Here is a 20,411-nt window from a genome sequence, read left to right as displayed (position 1 = left end):
TCAAAGGGCCCATCAGAGAGATCCTCCAAGATTACAAAGTTTGGTGATGGTTAAACAGCACAGCTGGTAAAACAGATTTGGATTTTCAATTCACACAGCTGGCTTATACTGTGAAGACATGGAGATCTATTACAAATTCATCTGGATGGACAGATAGATGGATGGATGGATACCTGATGAAATCTCTATGAAAATACGAAAAGCAAAAACTGACTTATCAGTAGTTTTGCTCTGAGGCATCTGATGAATAGAATCACTGAGCTGGAAGAAACTGCTCATCTGAAGCTAAAACTGCAGTTTTTATTTTTTTATTTTTTTTGTGCTATTGTGGACATTTCAGTCAAGCGGCCCTACGTTGATGGATTCCAGATACAGCTCAGAGCATAACAGTGACTTCCTCTGTATATTACCAACACAAGAGCTAAATCAAACGTTGCATACTATCTTCTCTATATAGTAAGCAATATTACGGTATTGCATCACAAATATGTCAGAGCTAACCAGATCACAGACTGTTTATGGTTCATTTTACAGCAGCTCAAACAGCAGGGCAAGGCACTAGCAATGTCAAGATCATGGGTTTGATTCCCAGGGAAAGCAAGAACTGAAAACCTTGAATGCAATGTACAGTATGTCGCTTTAGATAAAAGCGTGTACCAAATGCATAAATGTAAATGCAATTTTATTTGTATGTGTAAGTGCAAGCATATATTCAAGTATGTATATGTGCAAACTTTATGGGCTAATATCACACACAATCCCTCGCTCTACAGAATAAGATGAGCCTGAGATGTTCAAAATGCTTACAGTACTCATCAAAAACACAATTTTAGTCCTAGTACTGATTACCAGTGTAATATGTTCTCCATATCATAAACAAGCTACAAAGTTTTCAAGTGGAGTGAAAGTAAACAAATGAGGTTTCATCCCATATCTTGCATTATCTTTAGAAATCGCAATTATCTGCAAAAATCCCAATCCCATGATGAAGTAGGTGAAATACTTTCATGGTTTCAGACAGGCATGAAAAAGAACACTGGAGAGGAAGACAGAGAGTAGTATGTCCCCTACCGAGCTCATCAAAGTGTGTGTCAATGCCGTTGGGTCCAGCCATTGAGCAGATCAAACGAGTCTTCAGGAAAGAGCTCCATCTGTTTACCAGCATCCTCTGACCACCCTGGTCATTCTGACAGCGGGAAGAGATAAAAAGACACTTAATTTCACCTGACCTATGGGCGGTGCTGTCTTGCAGCAAAAAATTTTGACAGACAAAAAGCAATTGGCCAGTGCTTGGCTGGTTAGCTTCAGAAATTAATCCCCAGCTGGTCGACGCTATTATGGAGCAAAATTTGCACCACTATGGGAGCAAAAAGCATCGTTCTTCATTGAAAACCATTAAAAAAAAGTTGTGTATTTCAACTAAATTTTTTGCAAGCATTTCATTACATTATAATGTTTTGCCAGAAGTTGCTTATACTGTATTTTCCCTGTCTGTTGCTTTTGATGTCACTGGATAGCCATGATGAAGCCACACAATCATGTCATTGGCATTTATGAAAAAAACTGGTTACAATTTTTTTTTCTATGAGTCTAGGGTCCCTGCATCAGCATTATCAACTGAGATAAAGAGGAAAGTAGGGCTGTCAAAATGGCTGAAAAACTAAATTTGAATTTTGTGCTTGAATATTATCAAAATTCGAATTATATTCAAATTTAAAATGCATAATTTCAGTTAGGGTAAAGAAAAGCTTTTGGCTTTTCTCCTGAGGCCACAAGAGGGCGCATCGAGCATAAGATAACATGACTATCTGTGAAAAAAAAGTGCGTAATGTTTAAAATAATGTTTATAAACCAATTATAATTCATGAAGTTGCTTAAACAACTATAAACAAAACCGCATCATGTATGTATTCATAGTTTAATACAAAGGGCCGAAAGCCAATCACACGGAGTACATTTTTCATTTAAAAACACGAATTGCAGTGGGATGGGGAAAAACCCCGCCATTAAGTCTTGAGATGTTTTTTTCAAAGTTGAACTTGCATAAATTTTACATCGCTTTCTAAACATGCGGTTCTCTTGTGCGAGACACAAGTGCAAAGGTGATAGATGTCCCTCTAGAAAATGCACGAAATATGCGTTCTGTGTGAACGGCTTGGTTTTAGTTTTGACGTAAACAAGATCTTCTCCGCATTGATGTTCTCTTTCCCCACAATATTTGTAATCAACAACACAGCAGCGCCACATCTAGTGGCTTCTGGATAGGCTAACAAAAACTTTAAAATGCAATGACACTTACATCGTCATCGCATCTCGTGCGCCACTAATAAGGCTGCCTCCTTAACTAATATCTAATTTTCGAATGCAACGGTTTTCATTCGAATGTGGATTTTTATTTTAAATTCTACGAATATTCGAAATTCGAAATTTTTGACAGCCCTAGAGGAAAGCTAAGTGAACGCTTTCTTTAAGCATTAAAAATCATGCTTTTAAATGAAAAAAACAAGACTAATTTAATCTAAAGATCTAAACAAGCATGTTTTTGGTATTTATGTGCCATACCGCACAGACTCTGGCCACTCTGGTGTAAACGGCTTTGTTTCCACCCTCCATATTGGTCACTCGTTCCGTGAAGAAGTAGTAGACTTTATCATCAGCAGGATCATCATTGTCAGGGATCACTGCCGAACCCACAAACTTGGGCTCTAGGGGAAAATAAAATACAAAGAGATATGGTTAGAATTACACAGAAACACACACTTGTATATACTGGTAAAAGTTTGGAATTTTTTTTTCATGTTTCTGAAAGAAGCTTCTTATGCTCACCAAGGTTCCATTTATTTAATCAAAAAATACTGTAAATATTTTGAAATATTTTTACAATTTAAAATAAAACTTTTCCATTTTAATATATTTTAAAATGTAATTTGTTTCTCTGACGGCAAATCAGGATTTTCAGTATCATTACTCCAGTCTTCAGTGTCACATGATCCTTCAGAAATCATTCTAATATGCTGATTTGCTGCTCAGGAAGCATTTATTATTACAGCTATAACATTGCTTAATATTTTTGCGAAAACTATTAATTTATCAATTATTATTGGTGCTCAGTTGTTAATAATGATTCTTATTATCAATGTTGAAAACCGTTTGTTGCTTCTTAATATTTATACACTACCATTCACAACACATTTATTCAGCAAGAATGCATCTTTCCTTAACACCAAAAACTTGGAGGCATTTGTAAGTGTTTTTCTATTTTTTTTCAGAGTTTTTTTTCTTTCTTTTTTTTCAAATATTACGTTTTTTACACTGTGCTTCAGAATACAATTGATTTATGAAATATGCTTAAAAACTGCTCCTCTACTCCTGATAGGATAACTTCAAATAAGACTAAGCAGTGACTTTGAAATTTATAGGTTGTTCTATAATTTTGATCTCCACTGTACATCTGTCATTTTAATGTGCAAAATGCATTTGCTATATGTAACCTAATATGAATAAACCCACTATCTTATTATAAAGTGTGATCCGCATGTCGAAGGCCGCTACAGCTTTGTGCAGTGAATGTGAGTGGGATTAGATCTTCAGTGCTTCATGAGTCAGCAGCGAGAACACTTAACACCAGTTAACACCATTCAAAACAAGAACAGAACTCAACCCCAGAATATTGAGTGCACACACAGAAAATGTAAAAGTCTCCATGGAGTCGTGCTCTATGCTCTGTATTATGCACTCGTATGATATCGAGCAGATGACCTAAAGATGTGATGGTATTTGATCATGGTTTATTATGTCTGAATGGATGTTAGAGAGATGGATGGTATGTGTCAAACATCTCACACTCGGTCTCTCTGTATGATTAATGCATCACAGCAGGGGTTGGAATCACATGTGAGACGTGTGAGACAACACTGTATTCTTAGCACAGACTCAACATCTGTCTGACACACAGTCTACTCTACACACACTCAGGCTATCTTCAGAACGAATACAAAAGCTTAATTCATGCATTATCCAATCAGAACTTAAAAGCCCAAACTATCTGCTCTTAAATGCACATTCTGGCAATTGTTGAAGATCATCTATCTATTCAATCTATTCACAGTATACATACAAGGTAGCAACAAATAGTAGCAGTAGTAGTATTGTAGTACACCATTGTGAATATATCTTCAGTCACACTTGGCGAGGAGCTGATGTGTTAACTGCACCTACAATGAGGCCACAAGCCTTGCTACAGTGATACGCATGGTAAAAGCATCACTCTCACTGGGCTCAGTCGTATCGGTCTGGGCTGAAGGCCAGATCTCCCGTACAGCTACAGGAGGAGATATACAGCAAAGGGAAGCATTAAACCGGCTCACAGCAGGATGCCGCAGGCCTCTCTAAACCACACACAGGATGGCCTGTACATCAATCTTGAATTCCATTTTATTGCTCCATTTGATTCTATGTATGCACATTTATATGTATGATTGTTTTATATCCAGTAGCTATATTTTTAGCGTAAATTTGTTTTATTAAGTGTGATGTAATTTTATATGACACCATAAAAAATCCTCAATGCTTCGTTTAAAAAATAGAAAGGTTTTGTTATTTTTCTTTTTTTTAACAAATAAAGGCCTCACAAAAAAGTGCATTTCCATTGTGACGAGTGGGGGCGGGGCCGAGAGCCATGGGAACGGAGCGAGGCCGGGACGCCACTCACCTCGAGTCCCACGGAGGAGCTCCGGAAGGATAAAAGGAGGAGTAACTACAGTGAAGGACGAGAGAGGACCAGGCCTCGACTATTTATGTTGTTGTTTTATTATCATTCTTCCTGATCTACGAACACTGTTACATCCATTTTAAATAGCTTTAATGTAAATTATGTTTATAGAGACATTTGTTGTAAATAATAAATATATTTAAAAAAAAAAAAAAATTTAAATAACTAATTAAAATTGGGAGTATAGGGAGTAAAAAAAACATAGTAATGCAATGTAATATTTCTTTTAATGTAATAAAATTTCCAAATAATATTTTACACATTCATAACATTTATTTTTCACAGTACAAATTGGGTCATTTATTATATATGAAAATATATAGCTGCATTTTAAACTTGATAATTTTTGGGGGTCCATGTTATCTAAAAACCCCTGATGTAAATAACTGCTAGCTTTACTGTAGTTCAAATTATGTGTGGTTTGTAGGTTGGCAAGCTCCAGTTTCAAAGCTTGTCAACCAGCACGGTCTTTCTGGTGAAGCCAGTTGACTGAAGAAGTGTTGCTGGTTAAGCTAATTAAAAAAAAAAAAAAAAACTTCTTGAGGACACCAGAAAGTATTATCTACAACACAAAGTGCTTGTATTTTCAACAGTTTTTTCTTACCATTCAGCTGCTGTCTGTCACCCACTTCAGTCCTAATGAAGCCAACCTGAACCCTCCTTCCTGCTGGAACACACACACACACACACACACACACACACACATACACACACACGTTTAACAAGCTAAATATAATAATATATATTTTATTTATGAAGAAACATTATAATAATAATAATAATATTATTAAAGTTGTTCTGTTGAATAAAATACAATTTATCTATCAAGAACCTTTCATAAACAGAAATACAATTATACTTAATAATAATAGGTTGTTTATTGAATACTCTATATAATAATAATAATAATAATAATAATAACAATTATAATTTTAACAATATTATTCAATCAATCAATCAGCTGATTTAACAGAAAAATTAAAGTTATTCCATCAAAAATAATGTTTTAATGACATTTTCACACTAAAAAAAACATCTGTTCATCACCAGCATACATTGTTTTTGTAATAACACTACTGTTTATTAAGAACCTTTCATGAACACAATGCTTTTCAGACTAATACAATTATATTTACTAACTATACTACTATAGACTATATTTACAATAGCATTATTTGACTTTAAATAAAACATGATTTGGATGATTTATTGATGTTTCAAGTAGTAGTAGTAGAAATAATAATAATAATAATAATAATAACAATAACATTTTATTTATTTGATAATCTTTAATAATAATATTAATAATAGATCAATCAATCAATCAATCATTCAGCTTATTTAACAGAAAAAAATATTAAAGTATAGAAAAGTATAAAAAATTAAGTTATTCCCCCAAGCATTAACGTTTGACTTATTTTTCTCTTGACATTATTCCAACTTTAAATGCCATCTGTTCATCACCAACATACGTAGGTGTTTTTGTATGCTTGAGCATGAGTTGCTAATATGCTGGCATCCTTTCTAAAAAGCTTAACCAGTGAGAGTTTGTCAACCAGCTTCAACAGAAACATCATGCTGGTCGAGCAGCTCCAGTAGTAGTTTTGCTGGTGAACAGCATGGAAAGTCATGCTGGTGTAAGCTGGTATTTTCAGCAGGGTAGACAAAATAGAAATCTGACACTGCATAGTCTGCAGTTCTTAGCACTGCAGCAAGATGAATCAAGAAAAAAAAAAAGAAAATAATCAGTCAGCCTGCGGGCAGACTGTATCAGAGTATAATGTATGAACGCATCAGTATCAGTGTATATTACAGTAGCTTTTCATCAAAAACATACAGGCCTTCACTGCATTTCCTGCAGTGTCAGGGGAAATATAACATTCAGGTGAAGCAATGGAGGGTCAAATGAGATTGGAGAGCACACATACAAGTCCTTCCCCAAATGAAAAGCCCTTTGAAGAATCACTTTCTCTACCGTTATTGCAAAGCTCACTTTTACCAGAAGGTGACGGTATAAGCTGTGCAACATGTGTCGCAGAACAGGCTTTCCCAAGCTTGATTTATGTGTTCTCACACCGTGTGATCCTGAAGAAACAAACACCAGACATGTAACACCACTCTATCCATCATTTCCTGTCTTAGGATTGTTCTTCTACTCTTTCCGCAGGTAGACGTTTTTCCGATCATTACTTCATACGAAGCAGGAATGGAAATAAATCCTTAGCCAAACCCATAACTTCAGTTTCATTTTATGAAGCGTGCTGTTACATGGGAGAATTATGGGTATAAATCATAAAGGTTGGCTGTGGTTGACGTGCTGGTATATGCCGAGGGGCCGTATGGTCCTTTGAAAATAAACAAATCTAACTTAACACAGTCTTGTGATCATCAGACAGATAGCATCAGCCCTTGTGGCCAGCACACATGGTTGTGAAGGTGCCTGAAGTAATATTCGGGCCATAGATGTGATGAAACAGTATGAGATTCACATGATAATCAGCACACCTTACGGCTGATGATTCAAACACACACTCTCACATGCACACCTTGTGGAAGGACACATGGTTCAGATTTGCACGAGGTTTGGCGATCGTGTTGCGAATTGTCAGGAGGGCTGAAATGTTAGGTGAGAGATCACCTGAAACTGACAGCCACAGAGTACCAAATCTGAGGGTTAGTGTGAAGGGCTGGTTCAAAACTAAGTAAACAGCTAACTGAGGGGTAAAATATATCATTTTATTTTACAATGTATTTTTATTTGAAATAAATTATTATTTTTTTTAAATATTTTTTTAAACATAAGTTATATGAATACATTATTATTTCTGAACTGTGTTACTTGACGTCTAACAGGTCTGTTCAGACCTCTCTCGCAGAAGAAAAAAATTGTGATAATCATTACAACAGAAACATTTAAGCAATGTCTTAAACTCCCTATTTTATGTACTCAAAGTTATAAAGATAAAGATAATAAGCAATTATAAAATTATAAACATTTATAAACAATTATGCAGAGGTGATAAGCAGAAATACACGGCATACACAAATACCTATCAAGCAATTTTAATTAGATTGAATTAGATTTTTTTTTTAATATATATACTTTTTACAATGGAAAGAAATGCATTTATATTAATAGTATTTCCTCTGCCTCATCCAACATCTTGCATTACATTCCCTGTGAAAAAGAAGTGTGCCTAATTGTATTGAATGTGCACTTGTAGAGAAGTTCAAATCTTAAAAGTATATTTTAGCAGTATAGTTACAAACATATTTAAATACATGACCTACAAGTTTCAATAGAAATTACACTAAAATGTACAGTGAGTATAGAAAAGACCCCCCTATGAAATAATCACATTTTGTTGCTTTTTTATTGCAAAGCCTAGATGTGCAAAGCTAGAGACAAATCCCAACAGACTAAAGGCTGTAATTAAAGCAAAAGGTGGTTCAACGAAATACTGACACAAGGAGGTGATCCTTTTTCCAACTCAGTGATTCTGCTTTTTATTTATTTATTATGTTTTCTGACATGTTGGTGATATATCTTTCACTTGGATGTTATATATTTTTTTAATAATAAAAAAAATCTGCTAAATGCACAAATATTAAATTTAAACTATAATACATTTTAATTTAATTGTGATTCACATGCAACATGCATGTTATTTATATTGTTTCGTATTGTTTCATATTATATATTTGGACCCTTAATATGTTTCGGAACAGATTTTTATGTGTTTATTCTGGTAAGATGTGAGTGAGGTATGATGTGGGTGTATTAGTATATAAGTATGTGTAAAGCCCAAGAGAAAACCCAGGGTTTTGGTGAAAGAGGAGACAGTGAGAGGGAATGGTGTGCTGTGATGTGTCAGGTGATGTGCGAATGGGCGCAAAGGACCGGAATGATGCTTAGATTCCTGATATTAGAGAAGGAATGAGTGTACGCCTGTGTGTTTGTGTACACGCCTCTCACTCGCTCTCTCCGGTTCTGCACTGTCTCTCTGTAGCTTTATCAGTCTTTCCTGTCATCATAGCTACATCTGCAACATGTCATCCCAGCACTCCAGGGCCGAGTGCGTGTATAATTGTGCAGGTATGTGTAGCCATCTTCGTCGCCGTGTGTATATGTGAATGCGAAGCCCATGTCTTATGTGCACGGATGCATATGCGTTTCGCATGCGTCTCATTTATGTCTCCGAGTGTTTAGGGTGTAGCTGTTCCAGACTGAGGCGTGTGCTGGCAGCCTGCAGCTCAGCGCAGGAGTTATCAGGCACCCCGCTGAAGCCTGTCTCCTCTAATTAAACCCTCTCTGATCTCCCGCCTATGGCTCCCATAATGCCCGTGGCTCTCTCCTTCACCTCTGCCGGAGGGTCAGGGAGCCAGTGCTTCCTATTCCCAGCCATGAGTGCGATCTCTGAACCTGGTTGGGATAAAAAGCGGGAATGAGGTGGGAAGGGAATTCTCCATCCTGAAACCTCCAAAAGATTAAAAAGTAGTGGGAAGAAAAATTGTGAAAGAAAGCCTGTAGGCCGCCTGCCACGTTGCAGCACAGGAAAGAATCCAGATTCTCGGTTTCCTTCAAATAAACGTCTTCTCTTTGCTCTTTTATTCTTGCCTGTTCCTTCAAATAAAGCTCGCTTCTCTATGATTAGCTGCTCTGTAATTTGACTGGGGCTCTCCTGGGAGGATGTAGATGGTTGTTTTGGGCTCTCCTGGGAGGATGTAGATGTTTGTTTTCGCTTGTCTGGATGTTTGGTTGGAGATTTTAACAGAGTGAGAATGATAAAACTTCCCGTCTTACACTACAACAAACTCTATCTGTCTCTCTGGAGACTAGGCTTTCATCACAGGCAGTTGAAGAGTGTTAAAGTTGCTTCAGAAAGAAAGCACCGTCTGAACTACTTTGTCACTTTTACATTATTATTGTTGGGGTTTTGCCTCTTCATTAGAGAGGTAGTGGAGAGAATGACAGGAAGTTGTCGGGAAGAGAGAGAGAGAGAGAAAGAGAGAGAGAGAGGGAGGGAGGCAAGTGATCGAGATACGTTGCAGACTGGATTCAAACCCACATCACCTACATGAGCAAAATGTCAGAATGTGAAAGTTTAACAAACAAATTAGGATTAAAAAAAATGTCTGTAAATTCACCAATTATTGTACACACACTATATACGATAAGTGGTGCATTTACAGACATAAAAGCAGCTCTGTGTATCACACAATTTAAGACTCGATCGACTGAACAACGTTCTTTCACAATAACAAAGTTTAAGGTGGTTCTGATGCCATTTAATATACCTTTGCACTGAATCTTTAACATGAACTTGGCAGTGTGAAACTGAAATCAACAAATTTTTAAACCTCCAAAAATATTTAAGACTTTTTTTCTATGCTTATGGCCTTAAATTTTGAAAAGCAAATAAGACATTTTAATAAATTAAGGATGTGTTGACCAGAGTTATTTTAGTATTATTTATATAATATTATAGCATTCATTAATATTTTGGATTAGCTTTTATATTTTCACTTCTCAATAAAATTTTAGTAATTTTATGTACTTTTGTAATTTTTATTAGTTTTGGGTTCATTATTTCTATTTAGCTGTAATTTATTTTAATTTTTTTTATTTTTTGTATTTTAGTACTAATTTTTGTTTTACACTACTGTGGACAACCTGTAAAACAGGTCTGAATATGTGTTTTAAGTTCAAACGAAGTAGTGCAATAAAATGCTGGAGTTTTAGTGCTCTTATGGGAGATCCAGGTTCGAGTCCATGAACAAAGCTTGATACTGATGTATTAAAATTATTAGGTTAGCCTAATTTAAAGCATGAAAAACAACTTTTCAGTTTCAACTTTTGCACACAGCAGTGAAGATGTAGGTCACATTCTTACTTCTCTGCCTCTCTAAACCACCAGATTTTTAACATTCCTTATGAAAATACAATTCCATATGCTTTTAAGTATTTCTTTCCTTCCAACTGCAAACTTTCAGCGAACTGAATACCAGCCACCATGTTATCAGACAGCCCTCCAAACCAAAGGGCGCTCCTAAACCTCACGGTTACACACAGCATCTGGATCTTTTTACAAATCAAAGATTTCAGAACTCAAAACACGACCAATGTTTTAGTGTCTTGAGATGTTAAGCGCTTTAACTTGTTACCACTCTGACTGTTTTTAATTATCGCAAGTCTCTCTGCACGACTCCGGCATGTGTGGAATATAGTGAGAGTGACAGTCGCAGACTGCAGGGGTAGTTTCCAGTATGATCTCTGGTGACAAACAACAGCACAACACTGGACAATTCATCCATGAGTCACTATGACACATTCCTTAGAAGACAAACAGGACCTCCTCAAAACATGTTTTCTGGAATATAACACAGAAAGAGGACAGAAGGCGACACCGTAGCATTTTCAACCTCTCCCTACATGCGACCTCACTCTTCTTCCGATACAATAAAAAGATTCAAAGACACTGCGGTCACGGAGGCATCTCTGAAACGCTGTTGTCAACAACTGTGACTAACTATGGTTTTAAAACATGCCAATGCCATTGTGCAGGTTTCAATGATAAAGGCAACAGTTTTTTCAATGTTTTCCAATAAAACTCTAACCATCCTTAAAATATGATGAATTTACTATTTATTTGTTTATTTTTTAAATCTTATTACAATTTAAAGTATTTATTTTCTGTTTTAATACATTATAAAATGTAATTTATTCCTGTGATGGCAAAGCTGAATTTTTAGCATTCAGTGCATTCTTCAGTGTCACCTGATCCTTCAAAAATCATTCTAATATGCTGATTTGCTGTGCAAGAAACATTTAGTATTATCAATGTTGTAGACAGTTGTGCGGTTTAGTATTTTTATGGAAACCATAATACATTACCGATCAGATGTGTTGGTTAAGTTAAAAAAAAAAAAGAAAATGTTTTAATTCAGCATAGATGCATTTAATTGATCAAATGTTACAGTACAGAGATACTTATAATGTACAAATTTATAATGTATATTATAAATATAACTATAATGTTCTATTTCAAATAAATATTGTTCATTAACTTTCTATTCAAGATTTTCAATCTTCTTTTAAAAATGTATTATTTATAATATTTAAATATATTTAGAAATGACTTAAAACAAGTCAAAAACACTTAGTTAAGATTATTATTTTTTTTTTCCACAGCAGAAGATTTACCTCTGTTCCACGGCCCACTCTGATATAGGCACACACTGGGCTGAAGGCTCCAGTCCCACATGCTAACAGGTGGGTGCTGTTATAATGCTGCACCAGCTTAATGTAGTTTGCACACTCAGGCTGTAAGAGAGGGACAAAGAGAAAGACAGAGATGAACAGACAAAGAAAAGAAGTTTTAAGAATGATTTTAACACATTTCAAGATAAACACTGTAGCCATGTAACAGGATATCACTGTGTCATATATACTGTACAGGATGTATAACAGACTTACCTTCTCTCTGCCCTGCATTAAACAATCCCCCACCTGCTCCTCAGAGCTCACCCAGTGAATCTAAAACAGAGAAACAAGCGCATGAGTTCTGGTCATGATGTTCTGGCACAGAAATGTGCTTGCTGTACTTGGCTGAATACAGTCATTGTTAACCTGACCTGTGGTTGCATGAAAAACACATTTAAATTGTCTGCACTCCTGTAGCTCTAACACTAGAGCATGTTGCTAGCAAAGACAGGGCCAATGGTTTAATTCTCAGATAATGCATAAACTGATCAAATGTAGCTACACTTTGAATGCAATATAAAAGTGTTGCCAAATGCATACATGTAATTCCAGGTACACTACAGTCTCAGAAATAAGGTCCTTGTGCCTTACTGACCCCTAAAGGGTATATATTAAAACCTTAAAAGGTACATATTAGTGCCTTTTGAAACTTTTTTTTTTCTGAGTGTGTGGAGTGGATTATAACTCTATACAACCCACTAATTAAGATACTCCCTAAAGTCTGCAAAAAATGTTTTCACTTAAAAAGATTTCACATCTGAAGAAATAAATAGTACTTTCATAAAAGTGTCTAAAATCATGTACACTCACATGAGATGAAGACTCACATGAGAGGCCTATAAAAAAGCTATTACATAACTTGATTCTTACATAATACCATTTACTTTATCTCAGTAAAGCCGCCTTTACTATTTCCAACAAACGTCAGACCGGAAGTCATTCACTTCCAATGGAAAATAGTACAGGGAGCAGTGTGGATACAGATGGATGCATAATTGCATATAGAGAATTTCTGGATCCAATTTGAGCTTTAGGTGCATCAAAATATTTGAACTTCTGAGACCATATAGATGCTCAACTGGATGTAATGTATTTTTTTATTAAAACTTTGTGTGTGAGGTGAGAGTTACCTATTTTTTGTGTACTAAAATGTAATTTGTTAAACACTAATTTTGCCAAAATAGTTATTTTTAATTCTTACAAAATTATTCATGTAGATTAGCCTTAGAAAAGTGTAGTTATCCTGAGATTTATTTAGCAACAAACGTAAATTGCGCAACGAACTGTCATGAGCCAAATGAGATGATAAACTGTACCACACACACACACACACACACACACACACACACACACTCAGGTGACAATGCTGGACAGACATGATGCCCAAATCCTGAGAACAGCTACGTAAATAGACAAACCTCTTTGTGAGGGGCAGTGATGTGCTCCAGATTGAGAAAGTACAGGATGTCTTTTCCTCCGATGATTAGCCTTTCCTGAGTCTCATCCAGTAACATACTGTAGTGCTGCAGATGCCCCTCTCCGGCCTGGAACACCCACGTCCTGTTCAGCTCCCATAACTCTACAGACAAAAATTAGAAAGCATTTTGATAATCTGAAAATGCTATTTTTGATTGTTTAGAAAATTATTAGTACAACTCTACTTATTCCACATGGTTTGAGGCACCATTCATGTCCAAATCACAAACTGTGTGCCAAATTAGGGTTAAGGATTTGTTAAAGTAATAATTAAAGTAGGGTTAGGGATTTGTTAATGAAGCTGGTTGACAAAGATGGTCAAGATCAAAAGTTTACCCAAAAACAAAAATTGTCATTGTTTCCTAAAAACAAACACTAAAGCATCATAAAGACATTGAGTACTACAATCCAAAGTCTTCTGAAGTCATTTGATAGCTTTGTGTATTTGTCATTCATTATACACTGAACAAAATTATAAATGGCTCACTAACACCAATTTAGACAGATTTGTGAACAATATTTGAGAGAAATAGGCCTTTTGTGTACATAGAAAAAGTCTTAGATCTTTGAGTTCAGCTCATGAAAAATGGGGGCAAAAACAAAAGTGTTGCGTTTATAATTTTGTTCAGTGTACATTTTTTATTGTTGTTTAAGTTCATAAGAAAATGAGTCATGGATAATTTGTGAATGAATAATTCAGATCTTTTAAAGACTGTATTTATTTGATCAAAAATACAGCAAATAACAGTAATATTGTGAAATATTAAAATAAAAATAAAAAACATTTTCTAGTTGAATACATTTTAAAATGTAATTTATTTTTGTGATGGTAAAGCTGAATTTTCAACATCATTACTCCAGTCTTCAGTGTCATGTGATCCTTCGGAAATCATTCTAATATGCTGATCTGGCGCTCAGTAAACATTATCATTATATGTTATATATGAAACATTATGTTAAAAATAGTTGTCGTGCTTCATATTTTTGTGGAAACCATAATACATTCTTTTTTTAAATAGAACAGCATTTATTTGTAATAGAAAACTGTTGTAACATTATGAATGTCTCTACAATCACTTTTGATCAATTTAATCTGTCCTTGCTGAATGAAAGTATATATATATAGTGCTGCTTGAAAGTTTGTGAACCCCTTGCAGAATCTGTGAACATGTTCATAATTTTAACTAAAGAAGAGAGATCATACAAAATGCCTGTTATTTTTCATTTAGTACTGTCCTGAGTAAGATATTTTACATAAAAGTTGTTTACATTTGGTGTGTGGTTACCTTGATGATCCACAACTGTTTTTTGTTTTTTTTTTGTTTTGTGATGGTTGTTCATGAGTCCCTTGTTTGTTCTGAACAGTTAAACTGAGAAAAAGGTTTGAACCTTAAAAAAAAAACATTCACTGATTCTCCAGAAGGAAACAATGCATTAAGAGCCGGGGGGTGAAAACTTTTGAACAGGATGAAGATGTCCAAATTTTTCTTATTTTGTAGAAATATCATTTTTTCCCATTTAGTACTGCCCTTCAGAAGCAACAGAAGATACTTGCATGTTTCCCGGAAGACAAATTAAGTACAATTTACCTTGCTCTTCAAATTCAAAAAGTTTTCACGCTCTTAAGGCATCGTGTTTCCTTCTGGAGCATCAGTGAATGTTTGAGTGGATGGATGGATGGAAAGTAAAACACTTTCTGAACCCAAACTTTTTAACGGTAGTGTACATGTATGTTGAACCGTTATAAAGCTCATGACTCTAATCTCTATTCATTGCATTTCTTTCCACCACAGAGTGAAGTCAGGCAGCTGGAACAGGATTAAACCGACCACATACATGACCAAAATCAGACAAAGATGCACTGCCTCACTGAATCGTGATATGAGAGAAATTGGATTATATGATTAATCAAAGTATGGGATGTCAGTGACTTATGACAGATTTCCTGAGCGTGTTTGCGTGTGTGCGTTGGGTTGCTCCATGGGGAGTTGCCCTCGTAATGGTCTTGACCTTCTGATTTATTCAGCGTGTTTTTTTTCCATTTAGTACTGCCCTTCGGAAGCAACAGAAGATACTTGCATGTTTCCCGGAAGACAAATTAAGTACAATTTACCTTGCTCTTCAAATTCAAAAAGTTTTCACGCTCTTAAGGCATCGTGTTTCCTTCTGGAGCATCAGTGAATGTTTGAGTGGATGGATGGATGGAAAGTAAAACACTTTCTGAACCCAAACTTTTTAACGGTAGTGTACATGTATGTTGAACCGTTATAAAGCTCATGACTCTAATCTCTATTCATTGCATTTCTTTCCACCACAGAGTGAAGTCAGGCAGCTGGAACAGGATTAAACCGACCACATACATGACCAAAATCAGACAAAGATGCACTGCTTCATTGAATCGTGATATGAGAGAAATTGGATTATATGATTAATCAAAGTATGGGATGTCAGTGACTTATGACAGATTTCCTGAGCGTGTTTGCGTGTGTGCGTTGGGTTGCTCCATGGGGAGTTGCCCTCGTAATGGTCTTGACCTTCTGATTTATTCAGCGTGTGTGAGTTGGCCCTCCAGTCATACACACCCAATGACAAAATGTGCTTTTCATTTTAAATGCTCTCTGGTTGCTTTAAAACTGAAAAATGGCAGCCTCCCAACACACACAGATTCAGGCAGATCCATCGATAAGTGTAAACACACACACACACCACTGGATGCTGGTTGAGTTCAATGACACATGGAAAAAAAAAGACAAATTAAAAGAGAAGTAAAACAAAAAGGAACAATTTAACAGAAAATGGAAAATTCTGCCATTACTTACTCATTTTAAATGTAATTTCCACCCCCGTATGACTTCCTCTTTCATTTAATGTGCATTTTTATGGAATGTCCTAACTACTTTTTTCAATATAGCTAATGAAAGTGCACAAGTATTGAGGCTGTCAAGCTCCAAAAGGACAAAAGGCAACATGAAAATCATAAAAATGGTTCATATGAAGCATACAATGAAACAGAAGCTATAGCTCACTGGAAGGGAAGATCATCATTAAATAATAGCTTTCACCACCCAAATCTATCATATCACTTTAGGAGAGTCGCTTGAGTCGTATGAACCAATTTTTTGGTGTCCTTTAAGAAGCCTGAAAGCTTCAGTCCCCATTCATCATAACTCCGTGAAAAAGAGAGACCAAAATTATTATTCTATGTTCCAAACAAGAAAGAAAGTCATACAGGTTTGGAATGAAATGAGGGGGAGTAAATTTTCAATTTTGTGTGAACTAATCCTTTAAAAGAGCCACTTGGAAAGTTGAAGGGCATAAGCATGTATGGAAAGAAGATAAGGGAAGCAGACAGACGGATAAGAGATAAAACTGGATTACTGAAATGATAGCAGGAGGGATAAAGAAAGTGGAAAGCGAACGACAAGGTCAAAGACAGACATTTAAAGAGGCAGATTTTGATCACATTTTAGTGTCTGAGAGCAGTTCTTCTGAAAGACACTCAACGTGTCTTTAATTATGTTTATGAGTCTTGCGGTTAATAGAAATGCCTTAGGATACACATGAAAACACTTTTCATGAAAACATGAAAACAAGTAACACTCACAAAAACACACACCCACACTGTTCAAGTTCATTTGGAAGTCAGTCTAATACTTCACTCTGTTCTTTTACAGTGGGGTCTAAACTCAAGACTATACTGAAAATCTGGGATTCAAGATCTAAAAAAGTTGTAGGAATGATTTTGAAACATTATGACATAAAATTACCCAATATTTAGGAAATGCTATATGACAAAGAGAAAAAGACAACAATGAAGAAGAAAACAAAGAAGATGAATAAGATGAAGTAGACGAAGACTACTATTAAGACAAAGAATACAAGGAAGATGACAAAGATGAAGACAATAATGATAAGACGACAAAGAAGAAGAAAGTTTTTTATTATTATTAAATAAGCTTAGAAAAATGCTAAATAGAAGCATTTTTACTAGTGGTCTCAAATGTTGGACTAAGTATACAGTATGTGCAACATTTCATATGCTTATTTAGATGTCCATATGGTGTCGTCATGTTGAAAGCCTATGAAACATTTTCTTCCAATCTGTTAAAAAAAATTACAATCATTTTTAAAGTGTCAAGCACCTTAAACAACTTGTGGCGCCCCTGTTGGCATTTTGAAAGAACCAAGAGTGTGTTAAGGAGAAAAATGAAAAGAATCACTGAATGCCTTCAGGAATCATTTCCAGTTACCTGACCATACATACAGTAAAATAACAAACAGATCGGATGAATAATTTCACATTTCATTCGCTCTGATTAATCCAAGGTCTTTGCCCTATTGATGTTTATTTGACCCGTCATTTTGTTTTATTTGCTAAATCTATGGGTTTGGCCTCTTGTTCATGAAGATAAATGAGACAGATAAAAGAAAGAATGAAAACTAGACTTGGCTCATGATTTGACTGGCCTCTATACGTGATGTTTCACAGGGAGGGTTCATCCACCATAAATATTTATTTAATATACTCCATTTATCAGCAGAAACCACAATGAAGAGACATACAGGGTCATAATGTTTATAAAGAGACCTTGCGTCTAGAACAAACAGCAAATTGCACATGTCCCAACACAAGCCAAAAAAATAATCCTTAACTCCCCGAGGCAATGAGCATTTTAACCCCTCACATTATTAACACAGTGGCCCTGACCGGGCAAGGGTCGTACCATTAGGCTGTTCAGCCGAGGGGTAGGGGAAGAAATAAAGACAACCATCCAGCTGCTATAATAAATTAAATACATGTGATACTGAGTAACTAACTATAATATAAATAATGATGGATTTGTTACTTACGAACACAAATATTAAGTGATGGACCGGAGTTGTGTGGATTACTTGTGGATCATTGTGATGTTTTTATCAGCTGTTTGAACTCTCATTCTAACGGCACCCATTCACTGCAGAGGATCCACTGGTAAGCAAGTGATTCATGCTAAATTTCTCCAAATTTGTTCCACTGAAGAAACAAAATTGTCTACATCTTGGATCTCTGAGCACACAGTTGTAGCATTACCAAATGAACAGCATTTTTCAACAAATTGGTTGAGCAAAAGATTCAACGACTTGCACAAGAAGACAGTAACTTGTTTCGTTCCTGAATTAATAAGTGTTTTGAACAAACTGAGTTGGTGATTCATACTCACTCAAAAGGCAAAATCAATTTTCGCCACCTACTGGTAAAACCACACAGTTGCGGAAAGAGTTACTGAGAAATATCCACCACTAGTACGAAAAACACAAATAGGACTCTTGTAATGCTGACTGGACAATTAAATTTGTGGAACAGAACTACTGGATAAACAATGATTGTATGTATGTTATTGGCAAATAATTTATTAATTGAAACTGTAAGTGAAAGTCCTTTTTTATTTTACCCTACGCTTTCAAGACAGGAAGTGACTGCATTTATTCACAGGAAACACTGTCAATCCCATTCTCAAGCCTGTCAGCTAATAAAATTGAAAAAGCGGTTATTGAAAGGGAAATGACCCAAACTCTCTCTAATCCAATCCCCCTATGCTGAACTGGCTGTATTTTCCCGTAAGCCAAACTAAAGACCTGTTTCCTCTGCCTAAGTCATCTGAACCTCAGCTGGGGTGAGCAGGTCTAAGGAAGTGCCGATTCTCCCTAAAGAGGACTTTGGAGGCTGGAAGATTCCAGATTTAAGGAGAGCTGATTGCGGATGTGGCTTTCTACTCCCTTTGCTGAGGGGCTATCGGCTATCGGAGATAGAGAAGTGCTTTCATCCTAGGAAGGAAAAGAGCTTCCTTCTTTCATCTGTCACTCTGAGTTCCCCATCTTTTGTCTAACAGGAAATGTAATTTTGTAGGCCCCCCTGATGGATGGACTTTACATAAATCATATTTTTTCTCACTGTAGTATAAGGTGAACTTGTCTGTATGAATGGTGGTCCATTTCATTTTAGTCAACAAGGAGGCAAAAAGTCAAAGCTAATTACTATAAAAGATCTGATTCTGAGCAGAAGACTGAGGGACTCTGTTTAAGAGAGACTCTGTCCTCTAACACAGCATATTGACTGTGTTTATCCTGCTAACCCTAGTAATTATAGTACGGGTTATCCTGTATTTGGGAATATGATCTTTGCCTTCTTCCAGACAGACTGCATGTTGGTGTTAGACTATATATCATTCACAAGTGCAGCTCTCTGTAATGGAATCAGTGGATTCAATATTTATTGTTTACTAATAAAATAATTAAGTAATAAGCAACCAAAGTCAACGAGCAATCAAAGTGATGCCCTTTTTAACTCAATACACACTGATTTGTAGTTTAAATTCATTTAAAGTCAAATTAGTTCTAAAATAAAAAATAAAATAAAATTTTAAAATGGAAAAATAAAACAAATTTTAAATATATATTTTGATATTTAACTATATATTAAAGTGCCCCTATTATGGATTTTTGAAAATTTCCTTTCATGCAGTGTGTATCACAGCTCTAAGTGAATGAAAACATCCTGCAAAGTTTTAAATCTGAAAGTGCACCGTGCATAAAGTTAGTCTCTCAAAAGAAAGAGTCGACTCTGAATCATTTAAATTAGTCGTTTTTAAAACGAATCCCAACGGACATCATTGGTAATGTTATTGTTTTAGTGTTTATGCAAACAAAAAGTCATTTTATTTGTTGTTTGTCGATTTTAAAATTACCTTTCATGCAGTGTGTAACACAGCTCTAAATGAAAACATCCTGCAAAGTTTTAAATCTGAAAGTGCACCGTGCATAAAGTTAGTCTCTCAAAAGAAAGAGTCGACTCTGAATAATTTAAATGAGTCATTTTTAAAACGAATCCCAAGCCGCTTCATGTTTATGTCAACATGAAAT

At 35.6% G+C, this 20,411-nt stretch overlaps 1 pseudogene; it reads right to left on the bottom strand.

Annotated features, from left to right (window-relative positions):
* The window catches only part of LOC107672589 (semaphorin-3E-like), a 43,616-nt pseudogene that overhangs the window by 9,477 nt on the left and 13,728 nt on the right, over window positions 1-20,411 (bottom strand).

This window comes from Sinocyclocheilus anshuiensis, unplaced genomic scaffold, assembly GCF_001515605.1.
Source record: "Sinocyclocheilus anshuiensis isolate Anshui unplaced genomic scaffold, SAMN03320099.WGS_v1.1 scaffold28, whole genome shotgun sequence".
NCBI lineage: Eukaryota > Metazoa > Chordata > Actinopteri > Cypriniformes > Cyprinidae > Sinocyclocheilus > Sinocyclocheilus anshuiensis.
The sequence above is the reverse complement of the archived record's forward strand: the minus strand, read 5'-3'. Positions and strand labels throughout refer to the sequence as shown.